This window comes from Pollicipes pollicipes, unplaced genomic scaffold (assembly GCF_011947565.3).
Source record: "Pollicipes pollicipes isolate AB1234 unplaced genomic scaffold, Ppol_2.1 Scaffold_6686;HRSCAF=7923_pilon_pilon_pilon, whole genome shotgun sequence".
NCBI lineage: Eukaryota > Metazoa > Arthropoda > Thecostraca > Pollicipedomorpha > Pollicipedidae > Pollicipes > Pollicipes pollicipes.
In genome coordinates this window covers 35,284,792-35,311,953 of record NW_023596921.1, presented here as the reverse complement: position 1 = coordinate 35,311,953, position 27,162 = coordinate 35,284,792, and the positions used below count along the sequence as shown (strand labels likewise).

The 27,162-nt window shown below is 49.2% G+C and overlaps 1 pseudogene; it reads right to left on the bottom strand.

Moving 5' to 3' along the window:
- Window positions 1–27,137, bottom strand: LOC119108233 (dnaJ homolog subfamily B member 13-like; annotated as a pseudogene).
- Window positions 27,138–27,162: the final 25 nt, after the last annotated feature.

Sequence of the window (27,162 nt, the reverse complement as noted above, 5' to 3'; positions counted from 1 at the left end):
TACACGATATCCATAACGACAGGGAACCCGCCCGGTCCTCAGCTCGTCCAGTTATTTAGGCCCAGCCAGGAGGATGGCGCGTAGTGCGTGTCGCTGCATCTGCGTCAGCCGTCGGGGAAAGTCGACCTCAAACTTGATGATCAGGTCGCCGTGCGGGTGACGGCGACCCGGGGGAGGCGGACGGCCGCCGGTCGGCAGCGGCGGCGGCCCCGGCACCGGCATACCCTCCCCGCGCACCACCTTTTTAAAGCCAGGGAAGACCACGTCGTGAACGCTAACGTGTAACAGCCGTCCGTCCAGGGTCTCGACGTCCACGCTGCAGCCGGTAAGCGCGTGTACCAGCGGCACGCGCATCAGGTACACCAGATCGTGGCCGTCGCGTTCGAACTGCGCGTGGGCGGCGTCCTCCAGCACGAACACGAGGTCGCCGGGGATGATGTTGGGACCCTGTCGCCCTCCTCGCGGAAGGTGATCGTTTTGCCGGCAGGCCAACCAGGCTCAATGTGCAGTGTGAGAATCTTCTCGCAGAGGGTGGTATTGGTGCCACTGTCGTCCAGCACGCGTCGGCTGACGCGCACCTTCTTCAGGCAACCGGTGTAGAGCTCCTGCAGGCTTAGCACCAGTGGCGTCACCAGGTCCGGCGCCTTTTTGCGCTGGCACGTGCCGTCGTCACCCTGGTAGTGCGAAAGCGGCTTTTTGATGTTGTCGATTATGTCTGCATAGGGGCTGTTGGTGCCGAAGAATTCGCGGAAAGTCTCCTCCGGTTCGCCGCAGTAGACGTATGGGTCGTAGAATCCTCCTTCCGGGCGCGGCACGCCCCGCTTCAAGCCAGCCTCACCGTACTGGTCGTAGATCGTTCGGTACAGGGACGAGCTCAAGACGTCGTAGGCCTCACATAGCTGCTGAAATCGCTGAGGTTCCTTTTCGAAGTGATCCCGATTGCGCACTGGGTGGTATTTCAAAGCTAGCCGCCGGTAAGATTCTTTGATTTCCCTGTCGGAGGCATGCTTTTCTATCTCCAATACGCCATAAATAGTCGATGCCAAGCGCTGCTGAAGTCACGCATCCTGACCCAGAGAGATCAAATTTTCCATCAATTATGTTTCAATTCGAAAATGTGGTGATCCGTAGTAAATATTCCGGTTACAGATGAATGAAAGCCCGAAATCGGAAAGGTTTGTTACATCCCGCTTATGTCGCACAGTAGATATTCTTTCTCACTCACCTTAGCGAGTAAATAAACTGTCGCCGTTCGTGTAACGTACATGTGCCACTTCTTCTCGGCGGATTCGTAAGCAATAAAATAATCTACATTCATCCCAGTTGAATATTCTAACCGGTAAATCGATGCGAATCTCCGAATAGAGACTGAAAAGACAGCCAGGTATACAGCACGGGCACCTTTGACAATTTATAAATGAAATGGGGCACAACAGAAATGACTTGCACGGGTGTCGATTTCATTTTTGCGAGGGCCCTGCCCCCCTCCCTCAATGTTGAGTTTCTTCTCCCACCGTTGACTCGGGGCCTCAATACTTTTGGCTGGAATGCTACAAACACGTGGTAAAAAGTTGACCAGCACACAAAGACTATCTTCTTTGATCCTCTTCGTTGTCGCGTCGCCATGAGGGATGCACCGGGTAATTCGAATCTGCAACTTCAAAATTATTTCCTCAAATAAGGGCGGTTACTTACACCGTCCGGGTGTCCGGCTAGATTCCCTTCGCTCGGGCAGGGGAGGGGGATCAATTTGACCACCCTGAGATCTCGGGAACTAAGAAAGCTAGAGACATCAAATTTAGAGAGTGTATGATCGGTACGTGAACTCTCTTAGGTCAAAGTTTCAGGTTCCTAGGTTATGACCTTTGGGTCAAAAAAGGTCAAACAAAGTCAAGTTCCAGGTTGGGCTTCAAAGTGCCCCCAGAGTGTAGATAGATAGAGTTTAGATAGTAGATAGAGTTTCACATAGTAGATAGAGTTTTCTAAGCAAAAGGTCACATTCTCATTTAAGGTCAGTGACCTTGTTTGATCTTTTGAAGGTCAAAGTGTCCAAAATCATACAAGATTACTTTGAGTTTTGCATTTGACTAAGCGACCAAGATTACGCTAGGCAGCATGTTCCTAAAACAAAATGTTGACCTAGCTCATTTTAGGTCAATTACTTTTTCTGACCTCTAAGAAGTCCCTGGAAGGTGTATAATGCGGTTCCTGCTATCAATAAATTCGAAATGAGCATCAGAAACTATCCGATACAGCAAATCCTAGAGTAATAAAACCAGGTTGGTTTGACCTTGGTGTGACCTTGATATCTGACCTTAGGTCAAACTTATTTGCTCATTCAATATTGGTGTTGCCTAAGAAAGCATCTCAAAGATGCATGGCTTCGTCTAACACTCCGTTGTTGCATCACATTAAACGATTCCCTAGAAATTGACTTCTCTGAAACCATGGTCTGACTTAACCTATCATAGGTCAGCGACCATACAAGGCACATCTAAATTTTTGATTGGAACCGATCCGATATTCAATTGTCTACAGCTATGCAGAATTTGGCGCGGCTACGCGCGCCGTTCGGAAACCATTCTGGAAAAAAACCTTTGGGGAGGGGGTGGGTTCAATCTGACCCTCACACCCGAGCGCGTATTGAGCCATTGAGGGTAAACCATTTTATATTTGACTTTTTTAGACGTTTAACGGAAGCCAAAGCACTCTTTCCCGTAACATAAACATGATATCGACGCCACTAATTTAGCGATCTCGTGGAGACCGTTCTATGTCAAGCGGCATTTGGTCTTCTATCCGTGCTGGGCTACTGGTCTAATATGGCTAACTTGATGCTGAGGCCCAAATTGCTTTGCTGTACCTCATGAGAGAACAAAATCGGGTAAAATCTCCTTGGGGGCATCGTTGGCTCAGTTTACAGGTCACAGTTCAGCTACAAAACGAGCAACAATATACAGGTGACAAGTTTTGTCAGGACGAATTTTAAACCGATTCCATGCTTAACATAAGTTATTCGCAGCATTCGGAGCTAACGCCATCCCATTACTGTAATGCACGTTCAACGTATCCATTTTGCCTCAGCCCCTTTTCCCAATAGCACCAAAGGACCTTTACCGTGGCATGCGACTACACAACTGCCGGACGCCCTGCGACCAGGCTGACACTGTCAAAACATCGGCCAAGTGGTCTTCTTTGACCAGCCCTGTACGAATACTGGAAGGCGAACCCTCCACCACGCGTTTCGCTACAACCACGAATGTGGCCACTACGACTTCAGCGCTCTACCGAAGTTGGACTTTTGCCACGATGATTGGTATATTCACGCGGCAATATACGTTCTTTTTTTGGGGGGGGGGGGACGGGGATTTTACGCATTGCAGCCAACGGGTTTGGAGAAAAAAGCGATGTCCTTGAATGGCCACCTTACAAACTATTTTTGTCAAAAGATATCACCTGTGACCTAGAAAGTAGCCATGCGTAGTTGGGCTCGGATGCATAGATCACATCTTTAAGTGAACCAGTGGTATCATTTCTAACATCACTAACGCTTTTCTATGCAGTGTTGGGGTAAGTTTGAGTTTCACTTGTAATCCTGGTTTTAATTCATTGCAGGAAATTCAACGATTCGGGATTAACTCAGACTTTTCTACTGCGAGGGAGAGGTGCATACCATGTGCAGGAGAAAATGATATACTTAATGCGGCGCAATGTTAAGCATTTAACTCAAACTTATCTTGTAAGGCGTCACTTTATTAAGGTTATTGCTTTGTTATGCTGATGAAGAACTAGCCCACATTAACTCAAAAAAGCTTGCAATCATATTACACGCATAACGAAAATTTGCACATGCCTCAGCTGCGCAACAGCAAGTTGATGGTTAGGAAGCACGAGGTGGTCCTCTTAGTGGCAAATGTTTTTTCAATACTGCACAGTTACAACAAACTCGTCGGTGCCGTTGTTTTTATAGCGCATTTTTATGCATGTAATTGAAAGCAGTTTACTTGAAGCCTCAATCCCATGCATATATTGGTCCATGTGTCTTGTTCGTTATAAGTTGTTGAACACCCTGAACATTGTTGAGGTATATTAATTAGGATTGTGTTGTTGATTACAGTTATTGGTACCATGTCGTTGTTGAATTAAAATATGTGGTGCAACGCCAACTTTCGACAAAAAATTTCGCACGCCCCCGCGTGCTACGCAAAATTATACCCTAAATAAAACTACTGTTTTACATGGGGTAGCATTCTCTCTATCAAGGGCAAAAAAGTAGGTTGTGAGCTTTGTGGATTGAGTTGGCCCCCACACACCCTATCGGGGTACGTTTTTGTGGTCGGATATTTAACATCTCAGAGACACAAAACATGTATGTTTATTGTATCAAGCAGTGCACACACTAACACAAGAACACCCCTCCCTCGCACAACGTTGTGTTTGGTCTCACCGTCAAATAAACAACATTACTCTCAAGTGAATAAGTGATGCAATTAATTTAACGCCCGCTCGGGTGGGGTCACTTTGACCACCGAAGGTTTTTCTAGAATTACTTCAGAACGGCGCGGCGTAGCTGCGCCCATCACTGCATGGCTCACCGCGACTCCGCATGTAGAGGGTTGAATAGCGGATCTTTTGATGTAAAAATTAGATGTACCTGTACCTTGAACCTCACTGAGACCGCTTCACGGCAGCCCTGACGCCGCCACCACCGCGAGGGAGGGCACGGGTCACGGGAACCCCGCGCTACAGCACACCACGAGCTGCCGGCAGGGCGTCACTGGGATCCCACTCCAGCAGGCTGTATAATGTTGGCAGGGTGTCACTGGAACCCCGCCACAGCACGCCACGAGCTGCCGGCAGAGCGTCACTGGGATCCCACTCCAGCAGGCTGTATACTGTTGGCAGGGTGTCACTGGAACCCCGCCACAGCACGCCACGAGCTGCCGGCAGAGCGTCACTGGGATCCCACTCTAGCAGGCTGTATACTGTTGGCAGGGTGTCACTGGGACCCGCCACAGCACGCCGCGAGCTGCCGGCAGGGCGTCACTGGGATCCCACTCCAGCAGGCTGTATACTGTTGGCAGGGTGTCACTGGAACCCCGCCACAGCACGCCGCGAGCTGCCGGCAGGGTGCCTCGTCGTCAGCATGTAGCACAAAACACGATAGATGAGTACGCCAGTGGTTTATGAGCGTATGACCTTGTTTAGCTGGGCAGGATAGATGTCACAAAGCTAATGCGTAGTGAACCCGAGCACATATTGCACAAGTGAAGATTGGTGATTGATTGCACAAGCATTTTTGCATGGCCTTTGGTGGGGTAAAATTCTTCCAAAGTTTATTTTTTCTAGATCCTTAAGCTTTGAAGTCGCAGACAGAAACTGAAAAAATAAGCTAACTATTTCTGGAAGTATCCATTGTTCCGATTATTCCGATCTCATCTAAAGAACATAAGTGCCTGCCAAGCCCAAATATTTCGTGGAGAAAAACCTTAATCAGAGTGCCCCATTTTCGTAACTGCTTGCGGCGTGCGCAGTTGCGTGGGAGAGAGTGCGATGGGCTGTATCATTAATAGCATCAGCGTGATTTATTAGAAATATATAAGACGAATGGCAGTCTTGAGTCACTCAGCTGACGCACATGTACTTCCGGCTGCATGCGTGAACGCGTTTTGGGGTGAGCACGGAAACTATTTTTTACTTTGTACATCACAGAAAACTATGACGATTACTGCAAAGGAGTGTTTATGGGCTTACCGCATACCTGGAAAAGCCTGGATACTATACTGAGCGATATGGAAGTAGATGTGCCGTATATACTGCAAAGCATCTGGGATCTCTCAGTCAAAGTTTTTTCGGGGCGACGTAGACTTTTTTGCAAGATGTCAGCTGGTACAGGCTGCCTCAGCGGTACACAAGGCATGTTGTATCGTTAATACAACGCAACGACAATGTGTCATTGGCTGACTTACTGTCAGTGATCGACTGACATGGCCCGGCTTGACTTATAATCAATCAAACAGCAGGTTGATGTTTACTTTACCTATGTAGGTCCATAATTTATGCATGGCAAAGGAAACTGAGATGGCAATAGTAAAATAAACACTGGCTGATAAAAGAGCAAACATATGTCGTTTCACAATCACCACAAGTTACAAAAAAGCGCAGACAATCGCATTTTGTCTACATTCCGTAAAGCATTACCCTGTCTGCGCTTCAATGTACTCTGCGAATAAAAAAACAACATAGGCGCAACTTCCCCCACCATGTGATGCAGTTTTCTCCCAGGGTCGGGCAAGTTGCACCAGTTGAAAGAAGTCATCGATGCGTCATTTACCAAAAGCAAAGGAAACAAAACAAACGAAAAAAACGAAGACGCGCTCTCCTAAATTGCACCACTGAGTATGAAGCCGACGGTTATGGCTGTCTTAAGATAGAAGAATCTTAGTCCTATACTCGAAACTTATGCGGAGGCAGCTCAGAGCAAAAACTGATACAACTCTCCCTTCTCTCCCCTCTGTCCTTCACCCGACGCCAATGCCTAATAAATGCTGGTCGTCGGCAGCGAGTCAGCCAATCTGACGCAGCAGATCTGCCTGGCTGTATCGTTTTACAGTTATCATCTCAAGCGTCCGTGGCTGGCAGGCCGGCGCGGCGGCGCAAGACATGCCACTCGCTCGGGACACCACGGCCCGTGTGGCAGCCAATCGCCGCGGGTAACGTTATCAATTACATGTCTCCGGCGAACTCGTCGAGTCGGGTCACGCGGTCGGCGGGACGCGCCCGACCGATTGGCCCCCAATTGCCGGGCGGGGCAGAGGCGCGGGCGTGAGGTGGCTGCCGGCGTCCTCACGCCGCGTCGGGCCGACACATCTGCACCCACTTTTCAGCTGCGACAACCGGGCGGACCGGCGAAGACCACTTCTTCCCGCTACGCGTGCACTCTCTCAGTTTGTGTCGGCGCGAATTGTGGCGTCTCGTGTTATGTATGTACGTACATCCGTAGGTGTGATGCAATGGATCTTGAACAACGGATCAAGTCTAGAGGTAGGCTTGTTACGCGTTGTTTTGTCAGGTCGCGTGAAGCCTGACGGAAACAAGTACTACACAAGAGTGAGGGCTGGTGGACATGAATGCGTGCTGGTTAGAAAGGAACTGCAAGACGTGAAAGCACGTAATCCTGGTGTCGAGTGAACCGATTGCTTTCTAGCCTGCACAGTTTTGATCCCCGCATGCACAACATACACGATACCCCTTCCGCTTTCAAATGTCATACTCCTCGATGAAGCCAAAAGGGCACGTAAACGAACATCAAAGACGCCCAGCGCTAAGGTAAACAACTCGACGTGCAAAGTTCAGCCGTGGGCGACGCTCTGAGCGGGAGTTGGCGGCGATGACAGCCAAAACGGTATCAAACCGAGGCGTAGGGACCTCCAGAACGTGGAGGGAGGGGGAGGGGGGTGCAGGCTCAGGGCATGTTTAGGAACTTATACTGGGAGGCAAGCCTGGTGACCGGGGGGTTGGATAGGGGTGGGGAATAGAATTAAAGAACTTTGTTCACTCTCAAGTCACGTAACACATTTCGGGAAAAAACAGATATTGTCGTTTGCTATACAAGATATACACCTACAGGTGGTTTTCTAGTGGTGCACAGTCTAACCCATTGACTAATTCATACCACTTAGCAAATAAGACTTCCCAGATTCTTAAAATTATTCGTCCGTTTCAGCATTAGTTTTCCTGGGAGGCACAATTTTAGCAGCTGGAAGGCGTTCTGGGCCATTTGGAAGGTCATCTACGTCCACAATTTAGATGTCACAATAAGGCCTGGGTACAGGCTACCTCATCGTCGCGATTTTTAAAACATGGCCAACGTACTTTTGTCAATTAGGTTGCCGGAGCTCAGAAACTCAGTTGCAGGGTGCATGCATCTTAATTACTTTAGTTGTATCGTTATGCTCCTACCTGGTCGATGGTAAAGTCAACACCAGGCATTTTTATATATATATATATATATATATATATATATATATATATATATATATATAATCGGCTATTCATTAGGGCCTGCAGCGTTCATTATGCTTCGGGAAGACGCGTTCACATTCACGCGCGAACACATTCGTAACACATTGGACATTCGCATAACACATTTCGGAAAAGCAGATATTATCGTTGCTGCACAATATATGCACCTAGAGGTGGTATTCTAATGGTGGCATATAATGGTGTTAATTTCTAGTGGTGTTTCTCTGCGTGTAAGACGCGGAAGCATAGGTGCCAAGGAAATTCGCTGGAAACATTGTCCAGGATTCAGCGGCATGCTATAGCTGACAGGTGAGCCTCGGATTATAAAATATCTGCGCTATTGCTGGATGCATCGCAGCTTAACCCACGTGCCAACATCTTGCTGCTTGTAGCACGATAAGGCACAGGGGTTAGGGGGGGGGGGGGGGGGCGTAGCAGTGGAACCTCTGTCCAGATGCTAGATGGAATGTAGGGGCGGGAAAGTTAATGTCAAACGTTGCCCTTATTTGTGCAGCAGCCCCCCCCCCCCTGCTCCCACCCCCACCCGGATTCATCGCCCATGCTTGGGTGATGGCCAGTGACCTGAAACTATAAATGAGTATTTGAAGCATTCATTCTTTTTCTTCTGGCAAGAGAAAGAAGAACAACACAAAGCTTCCGTGATAGGTATTCAAACAGGTTCCTTGAACTACTCATTTTAGATGTTTATTTTAGGCACAAGCGGTATACACAGACTAGGCTAAAAGTCTTCAATTTATGTGCAATCTGATGGCATTTGCTGTCTGCATCCCTGGTTGTGATTGCCATCATAGGCAGATCCTGGGAGGGGGGGGGGGCACGGGGCCATGGACCCCCAAAAACTCTGAGAGTATGTTTTGGCCCCCCCAAAAAACATTCCCAGAACTTCATAAAGGTTTCGTCTACTTACCGTCTGTTTTAACTCCGATGATGCAGTATCAAACATTTTTTTCCGTTTCGGAAAAAAACTTCATAAAGAAAAATTGGCAGCGATTTGCATATCAAAACAAAACGCATGTTGACGCGGCTTAGTCATACTCGGCGCAAACATCGTGTTTGATAAGCACGTGGGTGATTGAGTTGCTGAGCTTTGGCATTGTGCGAGGACCGTTCAAGAACCAGAAAACGTTTTTATTCGTATCAGCCCTTGTTAACCCCCCCCCCCCCCACTAAAGAGCTTTGTAAACATGCATGCTGTATATAGAAGATTTAAAAGCATCTCGGTGCTTGCATGGTGTCCCTACTATGTACTCGCGAGAGACACCATGCACTGGACCTCGGATCCCACACCAGCCAGCTGGCGACGAACGGTTGCCCCCCCCCCCCCAAAAAAAAACAACAACTCCAGGCCAGATCCGCTCCTGACTGCCATGGTATATTCATGTGTGCGCTTGCATGATACATATCTTGTGTGCTTGCCCCTTCATTCTGTTAAGATGGTGATTTATTTAATGATAGACCCCCACCCAGCCCACCCACCTCTACACTCCTCGGCAACAGAGATAGTTTCAATAGTTTCAGTGACAAAGTTGCCTGTTGCCCCCCCCCCCCCTTAACCCCCCGGCGCACCAGATTGCCTCTCTCCCAACGTGCTGCCTAGGTTGTGACGATACCGCGACTAATGTCTGCATTCATTCAGTTTTGCCCTCATGTGCTGAAGTGCCTTGTCCAATTATGTATTGCTCTGCTCTGCTCTCTCAACTGCTCTGCTCACATTATGACATAAAATAGCAGCATGCCAGGCGGGGACGTGAGGGGGGGGGGGGGGCAAACGCCACCCCAGATCAAAGTACCAGCAGGGCCAGGAACAATGTTGAATCTTTTACATTCTGAAAATTCGGAACATGTATGTGCTACACTAGTTTTCAAGACCAGCGCAGAGTAAGTTCGATTCCCCCCCCACTCACGTTCCCTGGTTATCTTGGGGAACACCCGAGTATTCGGACTTGTGAAATAGAATCTGGTAGCCCTCGCTAGTAATTAAACAGTGCCTCGTCTGCAATTTACCTAAATTGGATCCTTAGTCATTTGTTCAGCGTTACAAAACAGAACACATGTAATTCGCACTTGTGCACGGGACAACGTAACAACAAAGCAGCAACATTCTGTCACAACATGGAATAACACAATATCGAACAGCTATAACTAGCAGTTGTACAGTCGTTATGCTAACTACACTGAGCGATGACACTGCACATACCTTTCAGTTCAAAGCCTCACATTGCACATACCTATTCAAGGCAAGACGTTAAGCGACTGTCTTGTCGTGGCAGTTCACATAGGATATTGGGGGGGGGGGGGGGAGCCGATCTCCTTCCACCGAGATGGAAACACATGCGGGCTCCAGCGCGCCTCAAAACAAACCAGCGCGCGGACTGGTCTTCGCCAGGTACCGTTGCAGCACCGTGCCCTGCAATGAGGTCGCGGTACTGCGATCATCGGAGCGAGCGAACTTGTTTTTAAATCTAGCCTGCAACCGTAACCAGCAGCGAATCATATGCCGTGACGTCGGGTCCGTTCCAGAGAATGAACAGTTGGAGAGCCGCGTTGTCATGCGAGAGCCGCCGGCGTTATCCGGACACGTTCTGCACCTCGCTAGCCATGCTTTCGACAACGGTCTCTCACGCAGTCAGAGGCCACACTCGGCTCACCAGGCTTACATAACCCTGCGCGACGGGGTTATTGGTCACCACTCTACTGAGGCGTCGGAACAGCTCAGCATTACTGAGCTCTGTTGGCATCTCCCGCACGGCATCGTAGACACCCGAACACAAACGCAGCTGATCACGGCACACACGGGCGTTGTCCCCAGACCTGCCAGCTCCGTAGCTGCGTTCTTGACGTGCTGTATTGCTCGCAGGTGACGCAGGTCTCCTACTTTGCGGAGTAGGTCCATGTTGTCCTGGAGGAGGTCATTGGCTGATCCCTAAGCACGCCCTCTGACAGCTACTGCGCGAGACCGCAGATGAGCCCCGTCGGCCAGACAGCTGCTAAGATCTCGAATTCCTTCCACGTGCCGATTGCAAAATGAAGTGAGCAATGATCAGAATCCTCTTGGGAGGGAAGTGACCCTGCATAGATCATAAACCAAACGCTAGTAGTGCAGGGAGCAGACTAGCCTACCATATTGATAACTACAATGCAAGGGATTGTGTTATTTTTCTAAACGGGATTTATATCTTAACTTACATATCATCTTAGAAATGCACGCTGTTACTAAAAAGGCAGGAGATATATAAAAGGCATATATATATATATGCATATATATACATATATATATATATATATATATATATATATATATATATATATATATATATGCATATATATATATGTATATATATACATATATATTTTTATATGTATATATATTTCTCTTTCAGTTCGGCCCCATGGCTTCCAGTGATGCATAGGTCCTTCGTTGCCTGCTTCCGCTCCCATGGGAACACCGGCATGTCTTGCACCTGGGCGCCGCACTTAGCTACGACACATAAGTACTGCTGTATGCCGAACCGTTATTTGAAAATATTTGAAAACGATGTTGCTGACAAGCGAACTCGGCTTATCCGTTACATAAAGCGTGACACGCTATTGTAAAGTGCGTTTCACTTGCCTGAGAGTCGCATCAAACATGAAGCATGGTACCACACCATCGGCCGTCTGTGTACGATCTGAGCAACTGATCGTGCGCCGCCATCCAAAACCAAACATCACATCGATAAAGTTCAATAACGGCGCAATATTCGATATCGTTCATTACAAGGTGCAACAAGTGCAAGTGTTATGCAACCAATAATTCCGAGATAATCCAGAAACATCTTGGAGAACTGCATTGTAACCCAAGCGCATCACGTGCCCAAACAGCGAACTCTAACCTCGCGGCATGTGTAGATCGCGAAAGGCCGAAGCATCTGCAGGACCAGCCTCCGTCTGTTGGCTTAGGAGCCGGATCATCGGCGCCCCGTTAGCCAAAAATGTCCGCATCACGCGGCAGGCGCGCGAAGCGAGCCGGGTCCGTGGCCACAGCATTGGGTGGAGAGCTGTTCTCTCGCACGCCACGAGGGCTTCGAGCCCTTTTCCATCAGTGTGGGGCTTAGTAACGGAGGTGATAAGCTGAATGGTGTCCCGTACCGACTTGCAGCTACTCCTTGCATCCTCTTCCGCTAAATTGACCAGGTGTGCACCATCCCACACTGCTGGGACAGGTGGTCGGCTCCGTGTGCTAGGGTCGGCGGTCTTCATATCCTTCACTAATTTAACGGGGACATCGCCCCGCAGATATTGGCTATCCGTGCAGATGCTCGCCAGCTGGTTTGGCCGATGAACGCCAACGAGTGCCAGCGATCCCATGATCTCTTTCGTAAGAGAGTCGCTGCTTCCACCCGTCAGCACCGGAGCAGCGACAACAAAAAACTGCACGGTGTGTCCTGGTGGTGGTTGTGGTGCAGTGACCGAGATAGCCGTGATCTCAAGAGTACCCTTACAAAGAGTGGCCGTGCCGACAACAACCGACACGCACGACAAATCGGGCAATAAATCGGCTGGAAAATAGGGTGATCGATCCAGCATGACGGGGTGGACTTGATTCCCCGCCGTTGTGATGAACTAGCCGGCGTGAGTTACATCACCCAGACTCACGCCGTTTCGCACCTGCATGACAACAAGGTCTTCGTAAGCTGCACGAGGCAAGCTCTTTTTGAGCACGTGCCGATGCCTTGCACTCGATGAGCAATGCCCGTGTTCTTGGCGAACGTTCCAGCGACGGGACCTGCTTTCCTCGAAGCTTCTGCAGCGACCTTCTTGTGCCTCACGCTGATGAAATGTATTTGCACATTTTGCTCGAGACTTTTAAACATCACAAGCAGCGCTTCATCGTTGCGGAAAAGGAGTTCCAAGTGATAAATCATATCTGAGGAAGCCATATGAGCCACAGCCACATAAGACCAGGACATTGGTTTTCCATGATATTTTTGAGACCATAATTTTCTGTTTCACTGGTGGAATAAGGTGATTCCTGACCCCTCTCACACACGCGGTTGATGTATGTGCTTCTGTGTTCAACCAACACATATTCGGCATTGCAAATAAACAAGTAGGTAGAGTGTAACATTCTATACCTGTTCTGGGAAGTATATAGGAAACTCAGCTTATCGTTTCAGTGAAATTAATACATTTCATGACTGATGTGCTGTCTCTGGTAGTAGATGAATGGCAATAAATGCTGTCTGATTTCGAGATCCCGGCGTTGCACAGGCCGCATCAAGTCCATCAATGGCAATTACGATAAGGTCATACAAACTGCTTTAAATTTTAATGGTTGTTGACATTACTAGTAGCAAAATACTATGGATTTTCTGCTGTCACGTTAGCCTATATTTCTCAAATGCATAGCGCGGTCTACGCCACTTATTTGTATCCAAATATATTGTGAAAGTAGAGCTAGGACACCATTTGCAATGCAATGCAATCATGGCAAATCTCTGGCATGTGCAGTGAAAGCTACCAGTTTGTGTGGTTACCATGCCTTAAGGAAGTTACGCGTTATGCATTAATAGTGAGTACCTGGTAGTCTACCTACATGACCATCCCAGGGTCCACCGTCCTCTCGGCACCTGTAAAAAGGGCGTTGGTTGCCGAACGGCCCGCCGTCGGCGCTAACGATGACACCTTTCAGGTGTCCATGCGCCAAATACAAAAAACTTGTCCCTTTCCGCCACCGCCAAGCGTCACTGCCAACCCTGGCGTCGACGTCTTCGGCGCGTACCGTCCTTGAAATAGCAGCCGTCGGCAGTCAGTTTTGGCGCGCGGCTCCAGTTGAGGGCACGCGATTGGCCGCGGATAAATACAGGTTGTGATTTCGACTGGAAAGTATGGAAGCAAGCGAAAAGCATAACACTTCTGTCAGGATTCAGTTGTTTGAAAAAACAATCTGGAAGATTTTGGCCATAGTGGAGAGTCCTCAACTCTTTAGAACGTGATAATGGATGCATAAGTAGACCAATACCAGCGGGCTCGCATTGCTTTCAGTGAAGACATGAGCAGCTGCACCTGGTTGTGTACCTAGAAAGAAGCATACCTGCCAGCCTAGATCCCACATCCCACTAGACCTACCTGCCAGCCTAGATCCTACATCTCACTAGACCTACTTGCTTGGATTCTACGAGCTACTTACGATTTTTCTGGCAACAAGGTACGTTGGTCCTGGGGAGATCATGGGGAATGTGGGGAGATGTAGTAGCTGTCGCGTAGGCGTGCACCAAACAGTGGAATATCTGCACGTGGGGTTTTAAGCAGTCATTTAAATCAGATGAGCCGATCGGGTTGGGAGGCGGGGCTGCATGTGCCATGGCAATCCCTGCAGCGTCATGTGGGAGGGAAGGTAGGAAGCAACCGCTATTTTCCTATTTTGCTGAACAATATTTTACTAATGTATTTTAATTGGGTAATACATTCCAAGTATGCATTTACTCATTTTCGTTCCATGGTCTGTGATATGTTTGTAGTTAAAGACTTACTTAGAAGCAGCGAACGGAAAGGCAAGGATCGCCATCCCCTAGCCTTCCCCTAGACTGGAACCTGACCCTCCCACAATAATTTATGTACCGTGCTCCAGTAACTTTGTTCGGGCGACTCTGCGATTCGTCAACATATAACTTCCTGCGAATGCGGGCAGAACGGCGACCGTAATGCCTTATCGCCCACCCATGCAGTACCATTTTATTCAGATCCAAAATGTGTCTGAATATTACATTTTTCCACTGAGTTGCCTGCTACACTTACTTTATTGCTGCTCCGCATAGCCATGAACATTTTTGCCTTTTGTACGCAATCTGGGATGCTTCATTCGTTTTTCAACTAGTCAGAAAGTGCAAAAGTTTCCCACGAAGTCTGTCCTCTATCTATTTTACTTCCTATGTATCTTTTGACCACTGCTAACCGCTCGGGTAGAAATTTGTTTTGAATATAATTGTTGAAATGATATGGCGATGCAAAAACAATACACTGCCCACATAAGACACTTGTTGAACTCAATCTACAACAAAACTAATTGTCGTTCTCAGTGAGCATCATCGACCATCGTAAAAGATAAAGAGGTGTCTATTTGCGGTGTGATAGCGCGTGGAACTCCTGATAAGCAACAACGAATTTTGAACGGATAAAAGTCGTCGCCAGTAAAATTTATGTGGGTTGTCAGGAACGTTGATAAAAGTCTATAGGCGGAGGATTTTTTTTCGTTGAAGTTATTTTTTTTTGGTGGGAAGGGCAAGGAGCAACCATAATTTTTGTTATGAGACTAGCCTCTGTATACTGGCCTCTGAGTATAGTTCTGGTAAGATCCTAACATCCTGGTAAAATTTTAGCATGTATATACATACGTGGTGCAAACTGGAGGTAATCCATGATGAAGTGTCAGCACTGCACTACCAGCCCCTAGCGGTGACGGCTCCAAGTGAGCGCGGCACCATAAGGAATGACTCGCTTGGTGGCCTCCAGTGAGCACCACTGAACACCACACCCAGTGAACAGTGAACTGGGTTGGCAGAAAGACTCGACTTCGAGGAGCGCGTCTCCTTTGGTAAAAGAAAGGAACGTGGATTGAAAGAGACTGTACAGAGGAGGGCGATTGTTCACATCTTAGCACTTCAAAATAATTTCAGTTAGCTCCACTCATTCACCAAAATATCAATTCCGGGCCCGCTTAGAGACACTAGAGTCGATATTATGTGCTGGTTTGTGCGGTAAACAAAAAGCAAACCTGACGTTAACATTGCTAGCTTTTTGATTCTTCTGTACCTGACATTTGAATGCACCGCTCTATATGTATAAAAAACATGATTTTTGTGAGAATACATGAGTTTCAATACTGATTTTAATAGCATTAGGTATGAAATAACACTTGAGGTGAAACAACAAGATTATAATCCATTTACATTTATATACGACTACGGAGACATGCTTCTACAACAGCGTCGAGTCCGTGATCACACTGATAAATTTGAGGTGCTGTGAAGGTGAGATAGCCTCTACATCTGTCACAAAGCTGTCACAGGTATTCCGTAAACTGTGTTTTGAACTTATGAAAACATTCACTTTTGGGTTTGTTTTCAGAGTTGGCGCGGAACCGAGCCTGAAGTTCGCAACAAAATGCTGCCAGACAAAGTTTTAGTCCACCGAGACTCTGCATGTTGGCAGGAGCGTGGTCCAAGGTCCGATTGTCATCTGCATTTAAGATGAGACGCCCAGATGAAAGGTGACTCGGCAAGTCGTTTGTAAGTGGGGTGAATAATAGTAAACCGACTATGGGTCCCTGGGGGCTCCGTGAGTTGCCAGCAGGCAGGGGTGAAAAAGTGCGTTTTCTTCAAGCGTCCGAATTGTCACTTGGAGCCAAATCTTTTAGAAGCCGTTGCAATATAACTCTGAATGCGATACACCTCAGACAGGGACAAATAGCATGCAATGCGGCATCATCATGTATTTTTGTTTCGGAAGCTCATTTGCACTAAAGTATAATTTGCTGGCTAAAGAAATGTCATCAAACCCTGACTGATGGCTGAGACTAAAGTAATAAAATATTCAGGTAAACGCATACTTAACATAGCCAGCCTGGAATCATGCGATTTCCTTTTCAGCTGGGGGGGGGGGGGGGGAGGATTTGTGCCTCATGACCAGGGATGCAGTTTCCCCTTTTTAGCAATAATTTTCTTTCCATTACTTTTCATTAATCATAATTTTGTACGGCTCAGCCCCAAAACTAATTTTGGAAAACTACACCCCTGCTCTCGGTTTTGAAAGGAAAGTGCGTCAAATCCGGGGAGAAGGCTATTTTGAGCGTGTTTTTTGTTTTTCAAGTGCGTTTTTATTTTTTTCGTAACTATTTTGGGTGCGTTTTCACAACCATTTTTCCTCCTACATTCCTCTCCTCCGTCACCTCCGCATAGTTCGCAAAACTGTGTCCCTGCAGCCCCATATTTACCGAGAGCATAGTTCTAAAATCACCTAAAGACTTTTAAAGACTCACTTTCGGCTTTGTGACGCCATCGCACACTTAGGTGGAAGCGTTGGCGACCTTCACTATCTTCGCGTAATTATTACTGGTGCAGAACTCGCACTTCCTAACATGATCCCGATCATTTAGAGCAAAACCCACACAGCTTTGGTATCAAAAGATCAAAAGATGCAAACCACATTTTTGAACACTCTAGCACATTCGTTGAGCTTTATATGCAATATGATGACAACTAAAAACGTTTTATATCACGCCTGTCCACCGATCAGCACGCTTAATCTGGGGTGCCAAGGGCAGCGTGAGAGGCCCACACCAGTCATACTCAGCCTCTTACTTCAAAGCCGCTGTTCATCTCAGCAGCAGAAAGCCCCGGAGGAATCCTTGACATGTGTCGCTCCAACTATCTCCGTTTACCTCTGAAGCTACATCTTAGGTATCCGCAAACAGCAAGTCTCCTAGATCGGCAGGGTTTTTAAAGTTTTTACCAAGGACATCCTACCAGGTAGATCTTGAGAAGAGCCGCACAGCGCCTTACCAAAACTGACGATTGGCTACGTTCTTCAAGGCAGTTAGCTTCTCACGACATGAACATGACCGACGGCAGTCCACAGCCTTTCACTGAACCCAGTTCCTTACCGCGTGGCGATCATTCGAGCCCATCCGTCTCAAATGGTACAACGCCTTAAAACGCCGCGTGGCAAACTGATCACGTTCGTCGGAAGATGCTGCGGCCAACTACGATTCTTACAAGTAGAAATACGCCTAGCTATTCGTCATTTATGCTGTTAAGTGTGTGAAGTAAATCTTGGCTGCAAAATCTGCGAAAGCACTAATCTGGGGGCATTGGAAAAGCATTGCCACTACTGATCTGTGATGTTAGCACCGATATAGTGTAGCATGTAGTATATTTCTGTCACCTGCTAAAACTGTTCTGATTAAGGCTGCTATGTTTCGCTACATCTTTTGGCTCAACTTGCCCATAAACCGATACATCAACGTTTTCATACGTGCTTTACACATGCTCACGCTGCAAGCGTTAGCGAGCACAGACAACTATTACGCTTTGGGTTCCGTCTAGCTGGGATGGTCTGTCGTTATATTGGCTGGTGTGTTGTGATTTGGTTTCAGTTTCGCAATTTTACCACCCGTTGGGTCGCCAAAGTGCCTGTTTTTGTCACCGATCCTTTTTTCTAACCGCCCCCCCCCCCCCCCCCATTAACGGACGACCATGGTGACCCTTCCGCTATGCCAGGCACACACACGTGACCCTTCCGCTATGCCAGGCACACACACGTGACCCTTCCGCTATGCCAGGCACACACACGTGACCCTTCCGCTATGCCAGGCACACACACGTGACCCTTCCGCTATGCCAGGCACACACACGTGACCCTTCCGCTATCCCAGGCACACACACGTGACCCTTCCGCTATCCCAGGCACACACACGTGACCCTTCCGCTATCCCAGGCACACACTGAACCCTCCGTTAATGCCAAAAATGATAGAAGCAAGTCGCGGCAATTCCTGCTAAGAGGTGAAAACTGTGGCAAAAACCAAATAAAAGAATGAGGCTGAAAAGCCCACCAGCAGGTTATGTTAGTCTTTGCATAAGTAAGCAAGAAAGGCAAAATAGTGGTTGTAGCCAAAGGCAGCCTACGACTGGCCGCTTATGCCCGCCCGGTAAAGTAACGCACTCACACGATATTAGTACAATAACATTCACGCAGGCTGGGAAGGGCAAAGGTCTTGTCCAAGGGATGTAGGTCCAAGGGCCCACCTTCGGCCACCCACCAGCCTCAGCAAGCTTGTTGCAGGTGGGCAATCGAAAGACAGCCGCCATTTGCGGGGTGAAAACGTACACATGGTCATAGTAGAGTTAGGCACACACACACACACACACACACACACACACACACACACACACACACACACACACACACACACACACACACACACACACACACACACGCACACGCACACGCACACGCACACGCGCACGCGCACGCGCACGCGCACGCGCACGCGCACGCGCACGCGCACGCGCACGCGCACGCGCACGCGCACGCGCACGCGCACGCGCACACGCACACGCACACGCACACGCACACGCACACGCACACGCACACGCACACGCACACGCACACGCACACGCACACGCACACGCACACGCACACGCACACGCACACGCACACGCACACGCACACGCACACGCACACGCACACGCACACGCACACGCACACGCACACGCACACGCACACGCACACACACACGCACACACACACACACACACACACACACAACACACACACACACACACACACACACACACACACACACACACACACACACACATGTACACACAAAAGCACACACAGCAGCATGGTCCATCTAATGTATCACGAAGAATTATGCCTTGCGAGAGAATGATCTTTTGTGAGCCTCTTCATGCAGTTTTTTTGTTGTCTCAATAGCATCTTAGTGTAAACAGGGCGTCCATTTCAGGGCAGGCTCGAAGTGAGTTTTCAGTGCACTAAGGAGATTAACTGCTGCTTTGCAAAGTCCCTAATGCTAAGTATCTTAGGCTTGTTAAAATAGGATAGCAATGCGTCAATCTGTGTTGATTAGCAACAATTCTCATTGAGCGCTTCTAATTGCGATCGTATCCGATAAATGGAAGCCTTTTCCCTTCCGCCAGTAGTGTCTTCGGTCCTCCACGCGGCACCTACCGCCAACCACTCAGATAACTTTTTAACCGATCAGGGTTCACGCCGTGCCGCGGAAGCTTTGTTATTAGCAAATCATGCTCATCACTGTCGAAGGCCTTTTGTAGATCAGCCTCTGTCATCGAATATATTTCTTAGCTGTCGGTGTTTCTCACCAGCTCTGTCACAGGGTCGAGCAGAGCGTTCTCAGTACAGTGACGTTGCCGTTGTGCATATTGGGCAGTGCAGAAAATACCATTGTTATCGCGACGCGGGCTGAGCTGGCTGCAAACGGCTCTTTTAAGAATTACGGACAGCATACTGAAAAAATATGAGCCTTAACTGGTACAGTTGGATCGCCTGATTTCAGTATGGGTGCCGCAACATTAATTTCATGCAGTTCTCCATCAGTTGGAAAATACCCGAGTTATAAGGGAGGGAGTAATTCATGATCCACATAACATGCGCACTGACCACAGGAAAGCACCGTCGCACTGCTATTATGGGGACGGTTTCCACACCCACAGCTCTCGAGCTTGTCACCCACCGGGACGACAAGGGTAACTCAGGGAGAGTAGTGGACTTGAAAGTGAAAGAAGTCATGCAAACAGTGGGCGGCCGGGGTAAATGTCCGGTGCTGCCTCTCAGTGTGGCGTCAATACGTGACCCAGCCGTCGCAAAATGACGGTTGAACTCGTCAGCCGGTCAGGGCTACCTTCAAAGAGATCTTTTCGGTCTGCGGATGACGTCGTCGCGAATCGTTTGTGAAAGTATGCCAAAGTTGTGCCGGCCACGAAATTTATTACGCGACAGGTGAGCTCACTTTTGGCAACTATGATGGCGCACGTAATGCTGTTTCGTAGCCGTGTGAAGTCCGTGTAAGCCTTTGGGGTGCGCGGAGCCAGCCAGGTGCCCTCACTGTGTCCTGCTCAGAATTCAAAGCCCGCGGCCGCGGGTTAATTATGCAGCCAGCGGCAGCTGGGACGCTCCACGCAAGCAGTTTTACCGGGCAGGACAACCCACCACATCTTTCCATTTTTTCATGAATGTTTTTGCCATCACGTTCACAGCATTCGTGTCGCGCAGTTCCACCACATAGGCGGCGAGCAGGCCCATCCAGATAGCGCCCCAGACAGCCGGGTGCCAGCCCCGAGTAGTGCGTTTCTGGGCTAGTTGTCTCACCTTGCCCAGCCCCGCAGTGACGGCGGTGGGCTGATGATCACTGATGGTATCAGGGAGGATACTGACTGCTGGTAGCGGATCGAGTTGATTTGTGATCGAGTGGTCAAGTGCCGTGGGCGTTGGTAGAAGGTGAGCAGGTCTGATCCCCCAGCTGTGCTATGTTCATGCCGCTGTTCGAGTTGAGTTAGTGCTGGACACCTGGGATACTCAGTGCCAAGACGTGGATGTTCATGTCTCCCAAGAGAGAGGTTTGTTAGAAGGAGCAAGGCACATCGCGAAGCTGGTCCTGTATTTGGCCCAGACTCGCAGCCGACAGGCCGTCGGGTGAAAGATTCTCCAGCAGTGATGCATGGATGTTGACGTCAACCTGGACATGGCGCATTTATGGGAATCGGTGGCAGAACTGAGGTGCCGGACCCCGCTACCAGACTCATGCAGGTAAGCCCCCAGTTAAGAAAGTACCAGGACAGCGGGAAACACATATTCTAGAGTATTCTGTATGTAACAGTGTTATGTATCTACAAGTGTGTTGAATAGTCACCACACGCGGGCCACGCAAACATTTAATTTGCGCCTCAATACTAATATTTTTTTTCGTTCTTGCCCTCTACGCATTGTCGGAAGTAATCTCAAACTCAGCTGGTCGCCAAGGCGAACGGACGACGTTTGTTTCCGCCCACGCCCTCGGCCGCTGGTAGAGCCGCACGTGCCGTTCAGGACCTCGTGTGAGGCGGGTAATTTTATCGCCACCACCCGCCTGGCCGGGTCTGCCAGCTTGTAACAGGGCAAACCTGACGCCCGGTCTCCAGCGGCCGGGCGGCGGCTGGGCCGGGGTGGTCAACAATAAACAGCTCACTGAGAGCACGCTCCCAGCGACGATGTCCGCCCAGACGATCAATCGCCGCGGTGAACGGAGGCGCCGATGACGCTGCGCCGCCAGCACGAGAACAGTGACCCGGGTGTGGAGTACATGGCGGATGTCGATCACACCCGGTACTGCCTTCTCCTGACGCGGCCAGTCGCCGACGGAATGCGAGTGAAAGGTATGGCACTTGTCTAGAAGGGGATTGCATTTTCGCCATTTGAAGGTACATTTGGCTTAACTAGCCAAGTTCAATGTGCTTTTTCAAAGCATGAGATGAATTCACGAATTATCACAAAACAATGTTTTTTTTTGTTACGCAGCGTGTCGAAATTCCAAACTCCGACAAACAACCTATGTATTGCACTGACACGCCTTCACAATTCATGTTCATTCCGCAATAATGCATATATTGCTTATCATAATGCATATGATAAGCAATGAATGCATATTTCCAGCAGGATTACAAATGCCGTTCTCTCGGACAGAATGGTGTGAAGCTGAATGTAACTGATTCGTTGAAAGCCAGTGAATAACGGCGTTTTTAAACCAAGGTCTTAGAGCAACACAAAAAAGAGATCGACCATATCCTCAGTCCAAATACGATCGAGGGCCCTTAACGAAAATTTCTTCGTGTGGCCTTAAAATACAGGTCCCTATCGCTCACTGTGTGTACACCTACGCGATACCATCACCTGTCGGCGAAACACTGCAGTCGCTGACCCCGTCGGAAGTTCTGGCCCTGGTCGTGCGCCGAACATGACGCATCTCAGCATGACCGCGCTGGGTCTACGAACCGACGGACTGCTAGCTCTTGAGCACTCTTCAACTGAACGTTCTTCAACGCTGGCAGCTGTCCCACCAGTCAGTCCTTTCTCAGGTACGATTTCAGCCATCCTCCGACTGAAAGAAAGACAGGGAAAGAGCCCCAGATAATTGTGCCTATGCGATATGCTTACACGCCATGTGCTTATATTCGAGGATGGAATGAATCGTTCTTCTCTTCATGAGGAAATATTTGCACAAATCCGTATAGGTCACCTTAATCTTTGTCAACGGCTTACGGTGAATACCTTGCGCTTCAAGATAGCAACTGATGTGAGCAAAATCTAGCCAGCTAGCCCGATTTCAGAAAACAAAGATTGATGCTGATATGGATCACAATATACTGAGCTCTCAATTACTGCGTCTCATGAAATCTTGCGCACCTTATCGGCATAGGAAACATTACGGCGATTCATTATGGGCGGCGAGGACTGGATGGGGTGGAAAACAAACCTTCATAACGTTTGCCTGCTTGCGTTTTTGGGCACGATGCCGATGATCCCTGAGAAACGGAAACCCAGATTAAGATCGGGTATGAGTTGTATACTTTTTTGTTAATTACGACGCACGTATTGAGTCTCGAGATGATATATGCTGCCGAGCTACACAACTGTATGAGGAAGCAAGGAACACATAGAGTAGATATTTTCAAAGACCCACTCAACGCTATCACCGATTTCTTCCCTTTAGAGTTCACGACTTTAAGCAGGGGCCGTGCAACGTCACATATAGCAATGCGTCCCAAACAGGTCTGGATAACACTCGAAGACCAAGAACGGCACGTCATGAAATAAGACCCGACTCATCCTCGTGTACAAAATGTGGGAAGTGTGTTCAAAGTAGCCGCTGGATCAGAGTTGCTAAACCTGAGGCTCTCTTGCTGAACAGAAGTGAGAAAACAAAACCCGAAATTACGTGCATTATAAGACATACGTTGTATGTCCTACTGCGCTCCTCCATCCCAGCTGAAACGCAACACTTCAGCTGAGCGGTACGTATCCTGTCCCTCCCCCCCCCCCCACGCTCTCTCCCTGACCGACCTGGACGCCCGTGAAATCGATATTGGTGCGCACCGGGCGCCGGTGCAGCGGCTGCGGAGTGCGGAAGTTGTCCCCCAGTGGTGACCTGGTGTCATCCGTCTGCAGGCTCTGGCTGAGGCGCCGCAGTTGCTCCAACTGCAGACCGCCAGGCGGCGCGGACAGTGTGGCTGACAAACTGCTCAGTCATAACGGCCTAGCTGATTGTACGGGAAACGTGGCAGGTTAGCGGACGGATCAGGCCAGATTCATGTGCCAAGGCTGTGACATGCTCATCATCACGGCACTGCGCGGGCTGAGGATCCAGGGGAGAATGAGATTCGCTGGTTGAAGGAGCATACTTATATACTTTGGGCTCGAAAGTAAGTCTGGATGCCGATACTCGGGGTGAGGACGGGGGGCAGGTACTGTAACGGTGGACCCTCCAAATAAACTTGGACATGAAATAACGATAAACTAGATGCCTCGCACCGAATGTGAAGAAACGGTATTGCGAGGCGTGATGGTTACATATAATAATCTTATCAACACAAATTGATCAAACTGATCTTCTATCAACGTGACATTATTTCCTTCGTATGGTGGTTCAAGACGAAGCCCAGTCAATTGCTTGCACCAGTATGATACTAAGTTCCTAGAGCCTGGCTCCCAGATCCAAGGTCAGCAGATCGTCAGTTTCTATCAGCGCTACTGATATCGGGGATCTCAAGTTGCACTGTGAAGGTATCAGCAGCCATGCTCGATGAGGTGATGGCTACGTTCCTCACCTGACATCAGCGAACATGCATGATAAGGTGGTGACTGCCTCATCATCTGACATCAGCAAACACGCGTGATGAGGTGACGGCTGTCTCTCTCACCTGACATCAGCAACCATGCGTGATGGGGTGACGGCTACCTCCCTCACCTGACGCGTGGTAATATAGATTGGCTTGTTCATCAGAACCCAGGTGACCGACTCGTCACAGCCGGGCCAGGTTAGCGATCCCTCGTAGGTCAGGTAGAACTCGGTGCTGGGCAGCAGTTCACTGACGCTGACATTCGCCAGACATATCGCATCATCTGCGGCACGTTATTCGAATGCAGACTAGACTAGAAAGAATTGCCAAAAAAGATGCGTGAACTAGGGAGCGATCCGCAGCAAACAATCGTGTAATGTTGTCGCCAGTAACGGAAATGGTCGACGTGAATCGAATGATTCGACGCAGATAACGCCAGGTCATCGCCGTACGCAGAATGCGTGCCGATTGACACGTCAGCAAGACCGTGAGTGGCGGCTGCTGTGGCGCAAGAGGGTGAGTGGCGGCTGCTGTGGCGTAAGAGCGTGAGTGGCGGCTGCTGTGGCGTAAGAGCGTGAGTGGAGGCTGCTGTGGCACGCACAACTCACCTCGGTAGGGTGTTGCTACGCTGGCGTCGGCGAGGCGCGCCAGCTGGTGACTGGTCGCCGAGCCTTGCTGGGAAACAGCAACACCACCTGTCACCACCACCGGACGGCAACACCACCTGTCACCCCACCGGACGTCAACACCACCTGTCACCACCACCAGAAGACGACACAGCACGTGCAGCAGACACGCCGACCAGAAGCCCGGGCTGTGCCCGAGTCAGTTACAGCAAAACCGAAGATCGTTATCAGGATGTCTCCAACTGAGACTGTTGGGTTGACAATGTACAGGGTGGAACACCCACCTAGGTTTAGGCGGGTTAAGGATTGAGGATGTGGGGCACGTGGAAGGGGTGTATTTTCCCATGCCGACTTGGTTCCGGTTTTGGGAAGGAAGTGGGCCTACTCCGGGAAAACCCCGCTGTTGACATTTTTTGGACGCAGGTTTTGTCATTTTATATTGATCAGCTCCTTTCTCCAATTCATTCCACGCAACAGCACTCCTTGTTTGGGGTGTCAAGATCCCAAAACGTCTTTATTCGGCAGGAAGGTAGGTTCCAAAACATGGACATGACCAGCATCCTATGACCTTGGTCTTGCACATGTTTTTAATTTGTTTAGGAGGGGAGCTATTAGGGCCTTACAACGCTCTCAGGAGCCGACATTATATCAAACATATCGTCATCGTTCAAATACCAAAAACATTCATTATTGAATACCAGCGTGCAAGACATGCATGTCTTTGTGACTCAGCGATTCGCGACTCTGCGCTGCCCCGTTTATCACGATCAGTTGTAGAGCTTTATAATACCTGTTAAGTTATATTCTTGCACACTCCTTTACTGCATATACAAATATATATATATATATATATATATATATATATATATATATATATATATATATATATGTAGCGTGTGTGTATGCGTGTTTCAGTGATGACGGTATCATCATTGTTAACCTTAACGCTTGGCTTATCACCATATCGTTTAACACCTTTCAGGTCCGTAGTTAAGAAAGGATAGGCACGCAGAGGCCAGCATTCTTCTCCATCTTTATTAGCGCAGTGAGTGGTCAGATCAATAAGTATGAATTAAAAAGTGTCACAGTAAGTGACGAAACGGACGCACCATTATATACATTGCATTACTACACTTCCTATCAGAAAATTATATATTTCTTATCGTCTTGCTGCATTTTATGTTTCCATTACTGTATCATAAGACATTTTTACATTTGCTTAGCGTACACATGTTTTCATATCGGCGTCTGGCCACTTAAAAATACAACAGCGACCAAGTCCACCAGAGTTATAGGGCGGTGACCAGTACCACCGGACTCATAGTGTAGCAGCCAATCCCACAGGAGCCAGGACAGCTGCCACTCTAGCCAGGGCCGGGGCAGCGACCCGACTCCAACGAATCCACCGCAGCCCGGTCCAATAAGACCAGTTCCTGTCCACGACTATACCCGAGCCAGCGGGGCAACCAGCATGTGGTCTGAGCCTCTGCGGCGGCTCGCGCTGCTAGACATAGAGCAGCAGCTAGTATGCGATCTGAACCTTTGCGGTGGCCCGCGCTGTCAGGCATAGAGCAGCAGCTAGTATGTGATCTGAACCTTTGCGGTGGCCCGCGCTGTCAGACATAGAGCAGCAGCTAGTATGTGATCTGAACCTCTGCAGTGGCCCGCGCTGTCAGACATAGAGCAGCAGCTAGTATGTGATCTGAACCTTTGCGGTGGCCCGCGCTGCTAGACACAGAGCAGCAGCCAGTCTCACACAGGGCCAGAGCGGTGGCTCAGCCCGCCTGAGCCGGCGAAAGTGCCATCATCGGATCCTACGCAGCAGCCGCTCTCTCCGACCCCAGGGCAGCGGCTGGCCTCACCGGATCTAGCACCCGATCCAGCGCAGCAGCCGCTCTCTCCGACCCCAGGGCAGCGGCTGGCCTCACCGGATCTAGCACCCGATCCAGCGCAGCAGCCGCTCTCTCCGACCCCAGGGCAGCGGCTGGCCTCACCGGATCTAGCACCCGATCCAGCGCAGCAGCCGCTCTCTCCGACCCCAGGGCAGCGGGTGACCTCACCGGATCCGTCATCGGATTCAGCGCAGCAGCCGCTCTC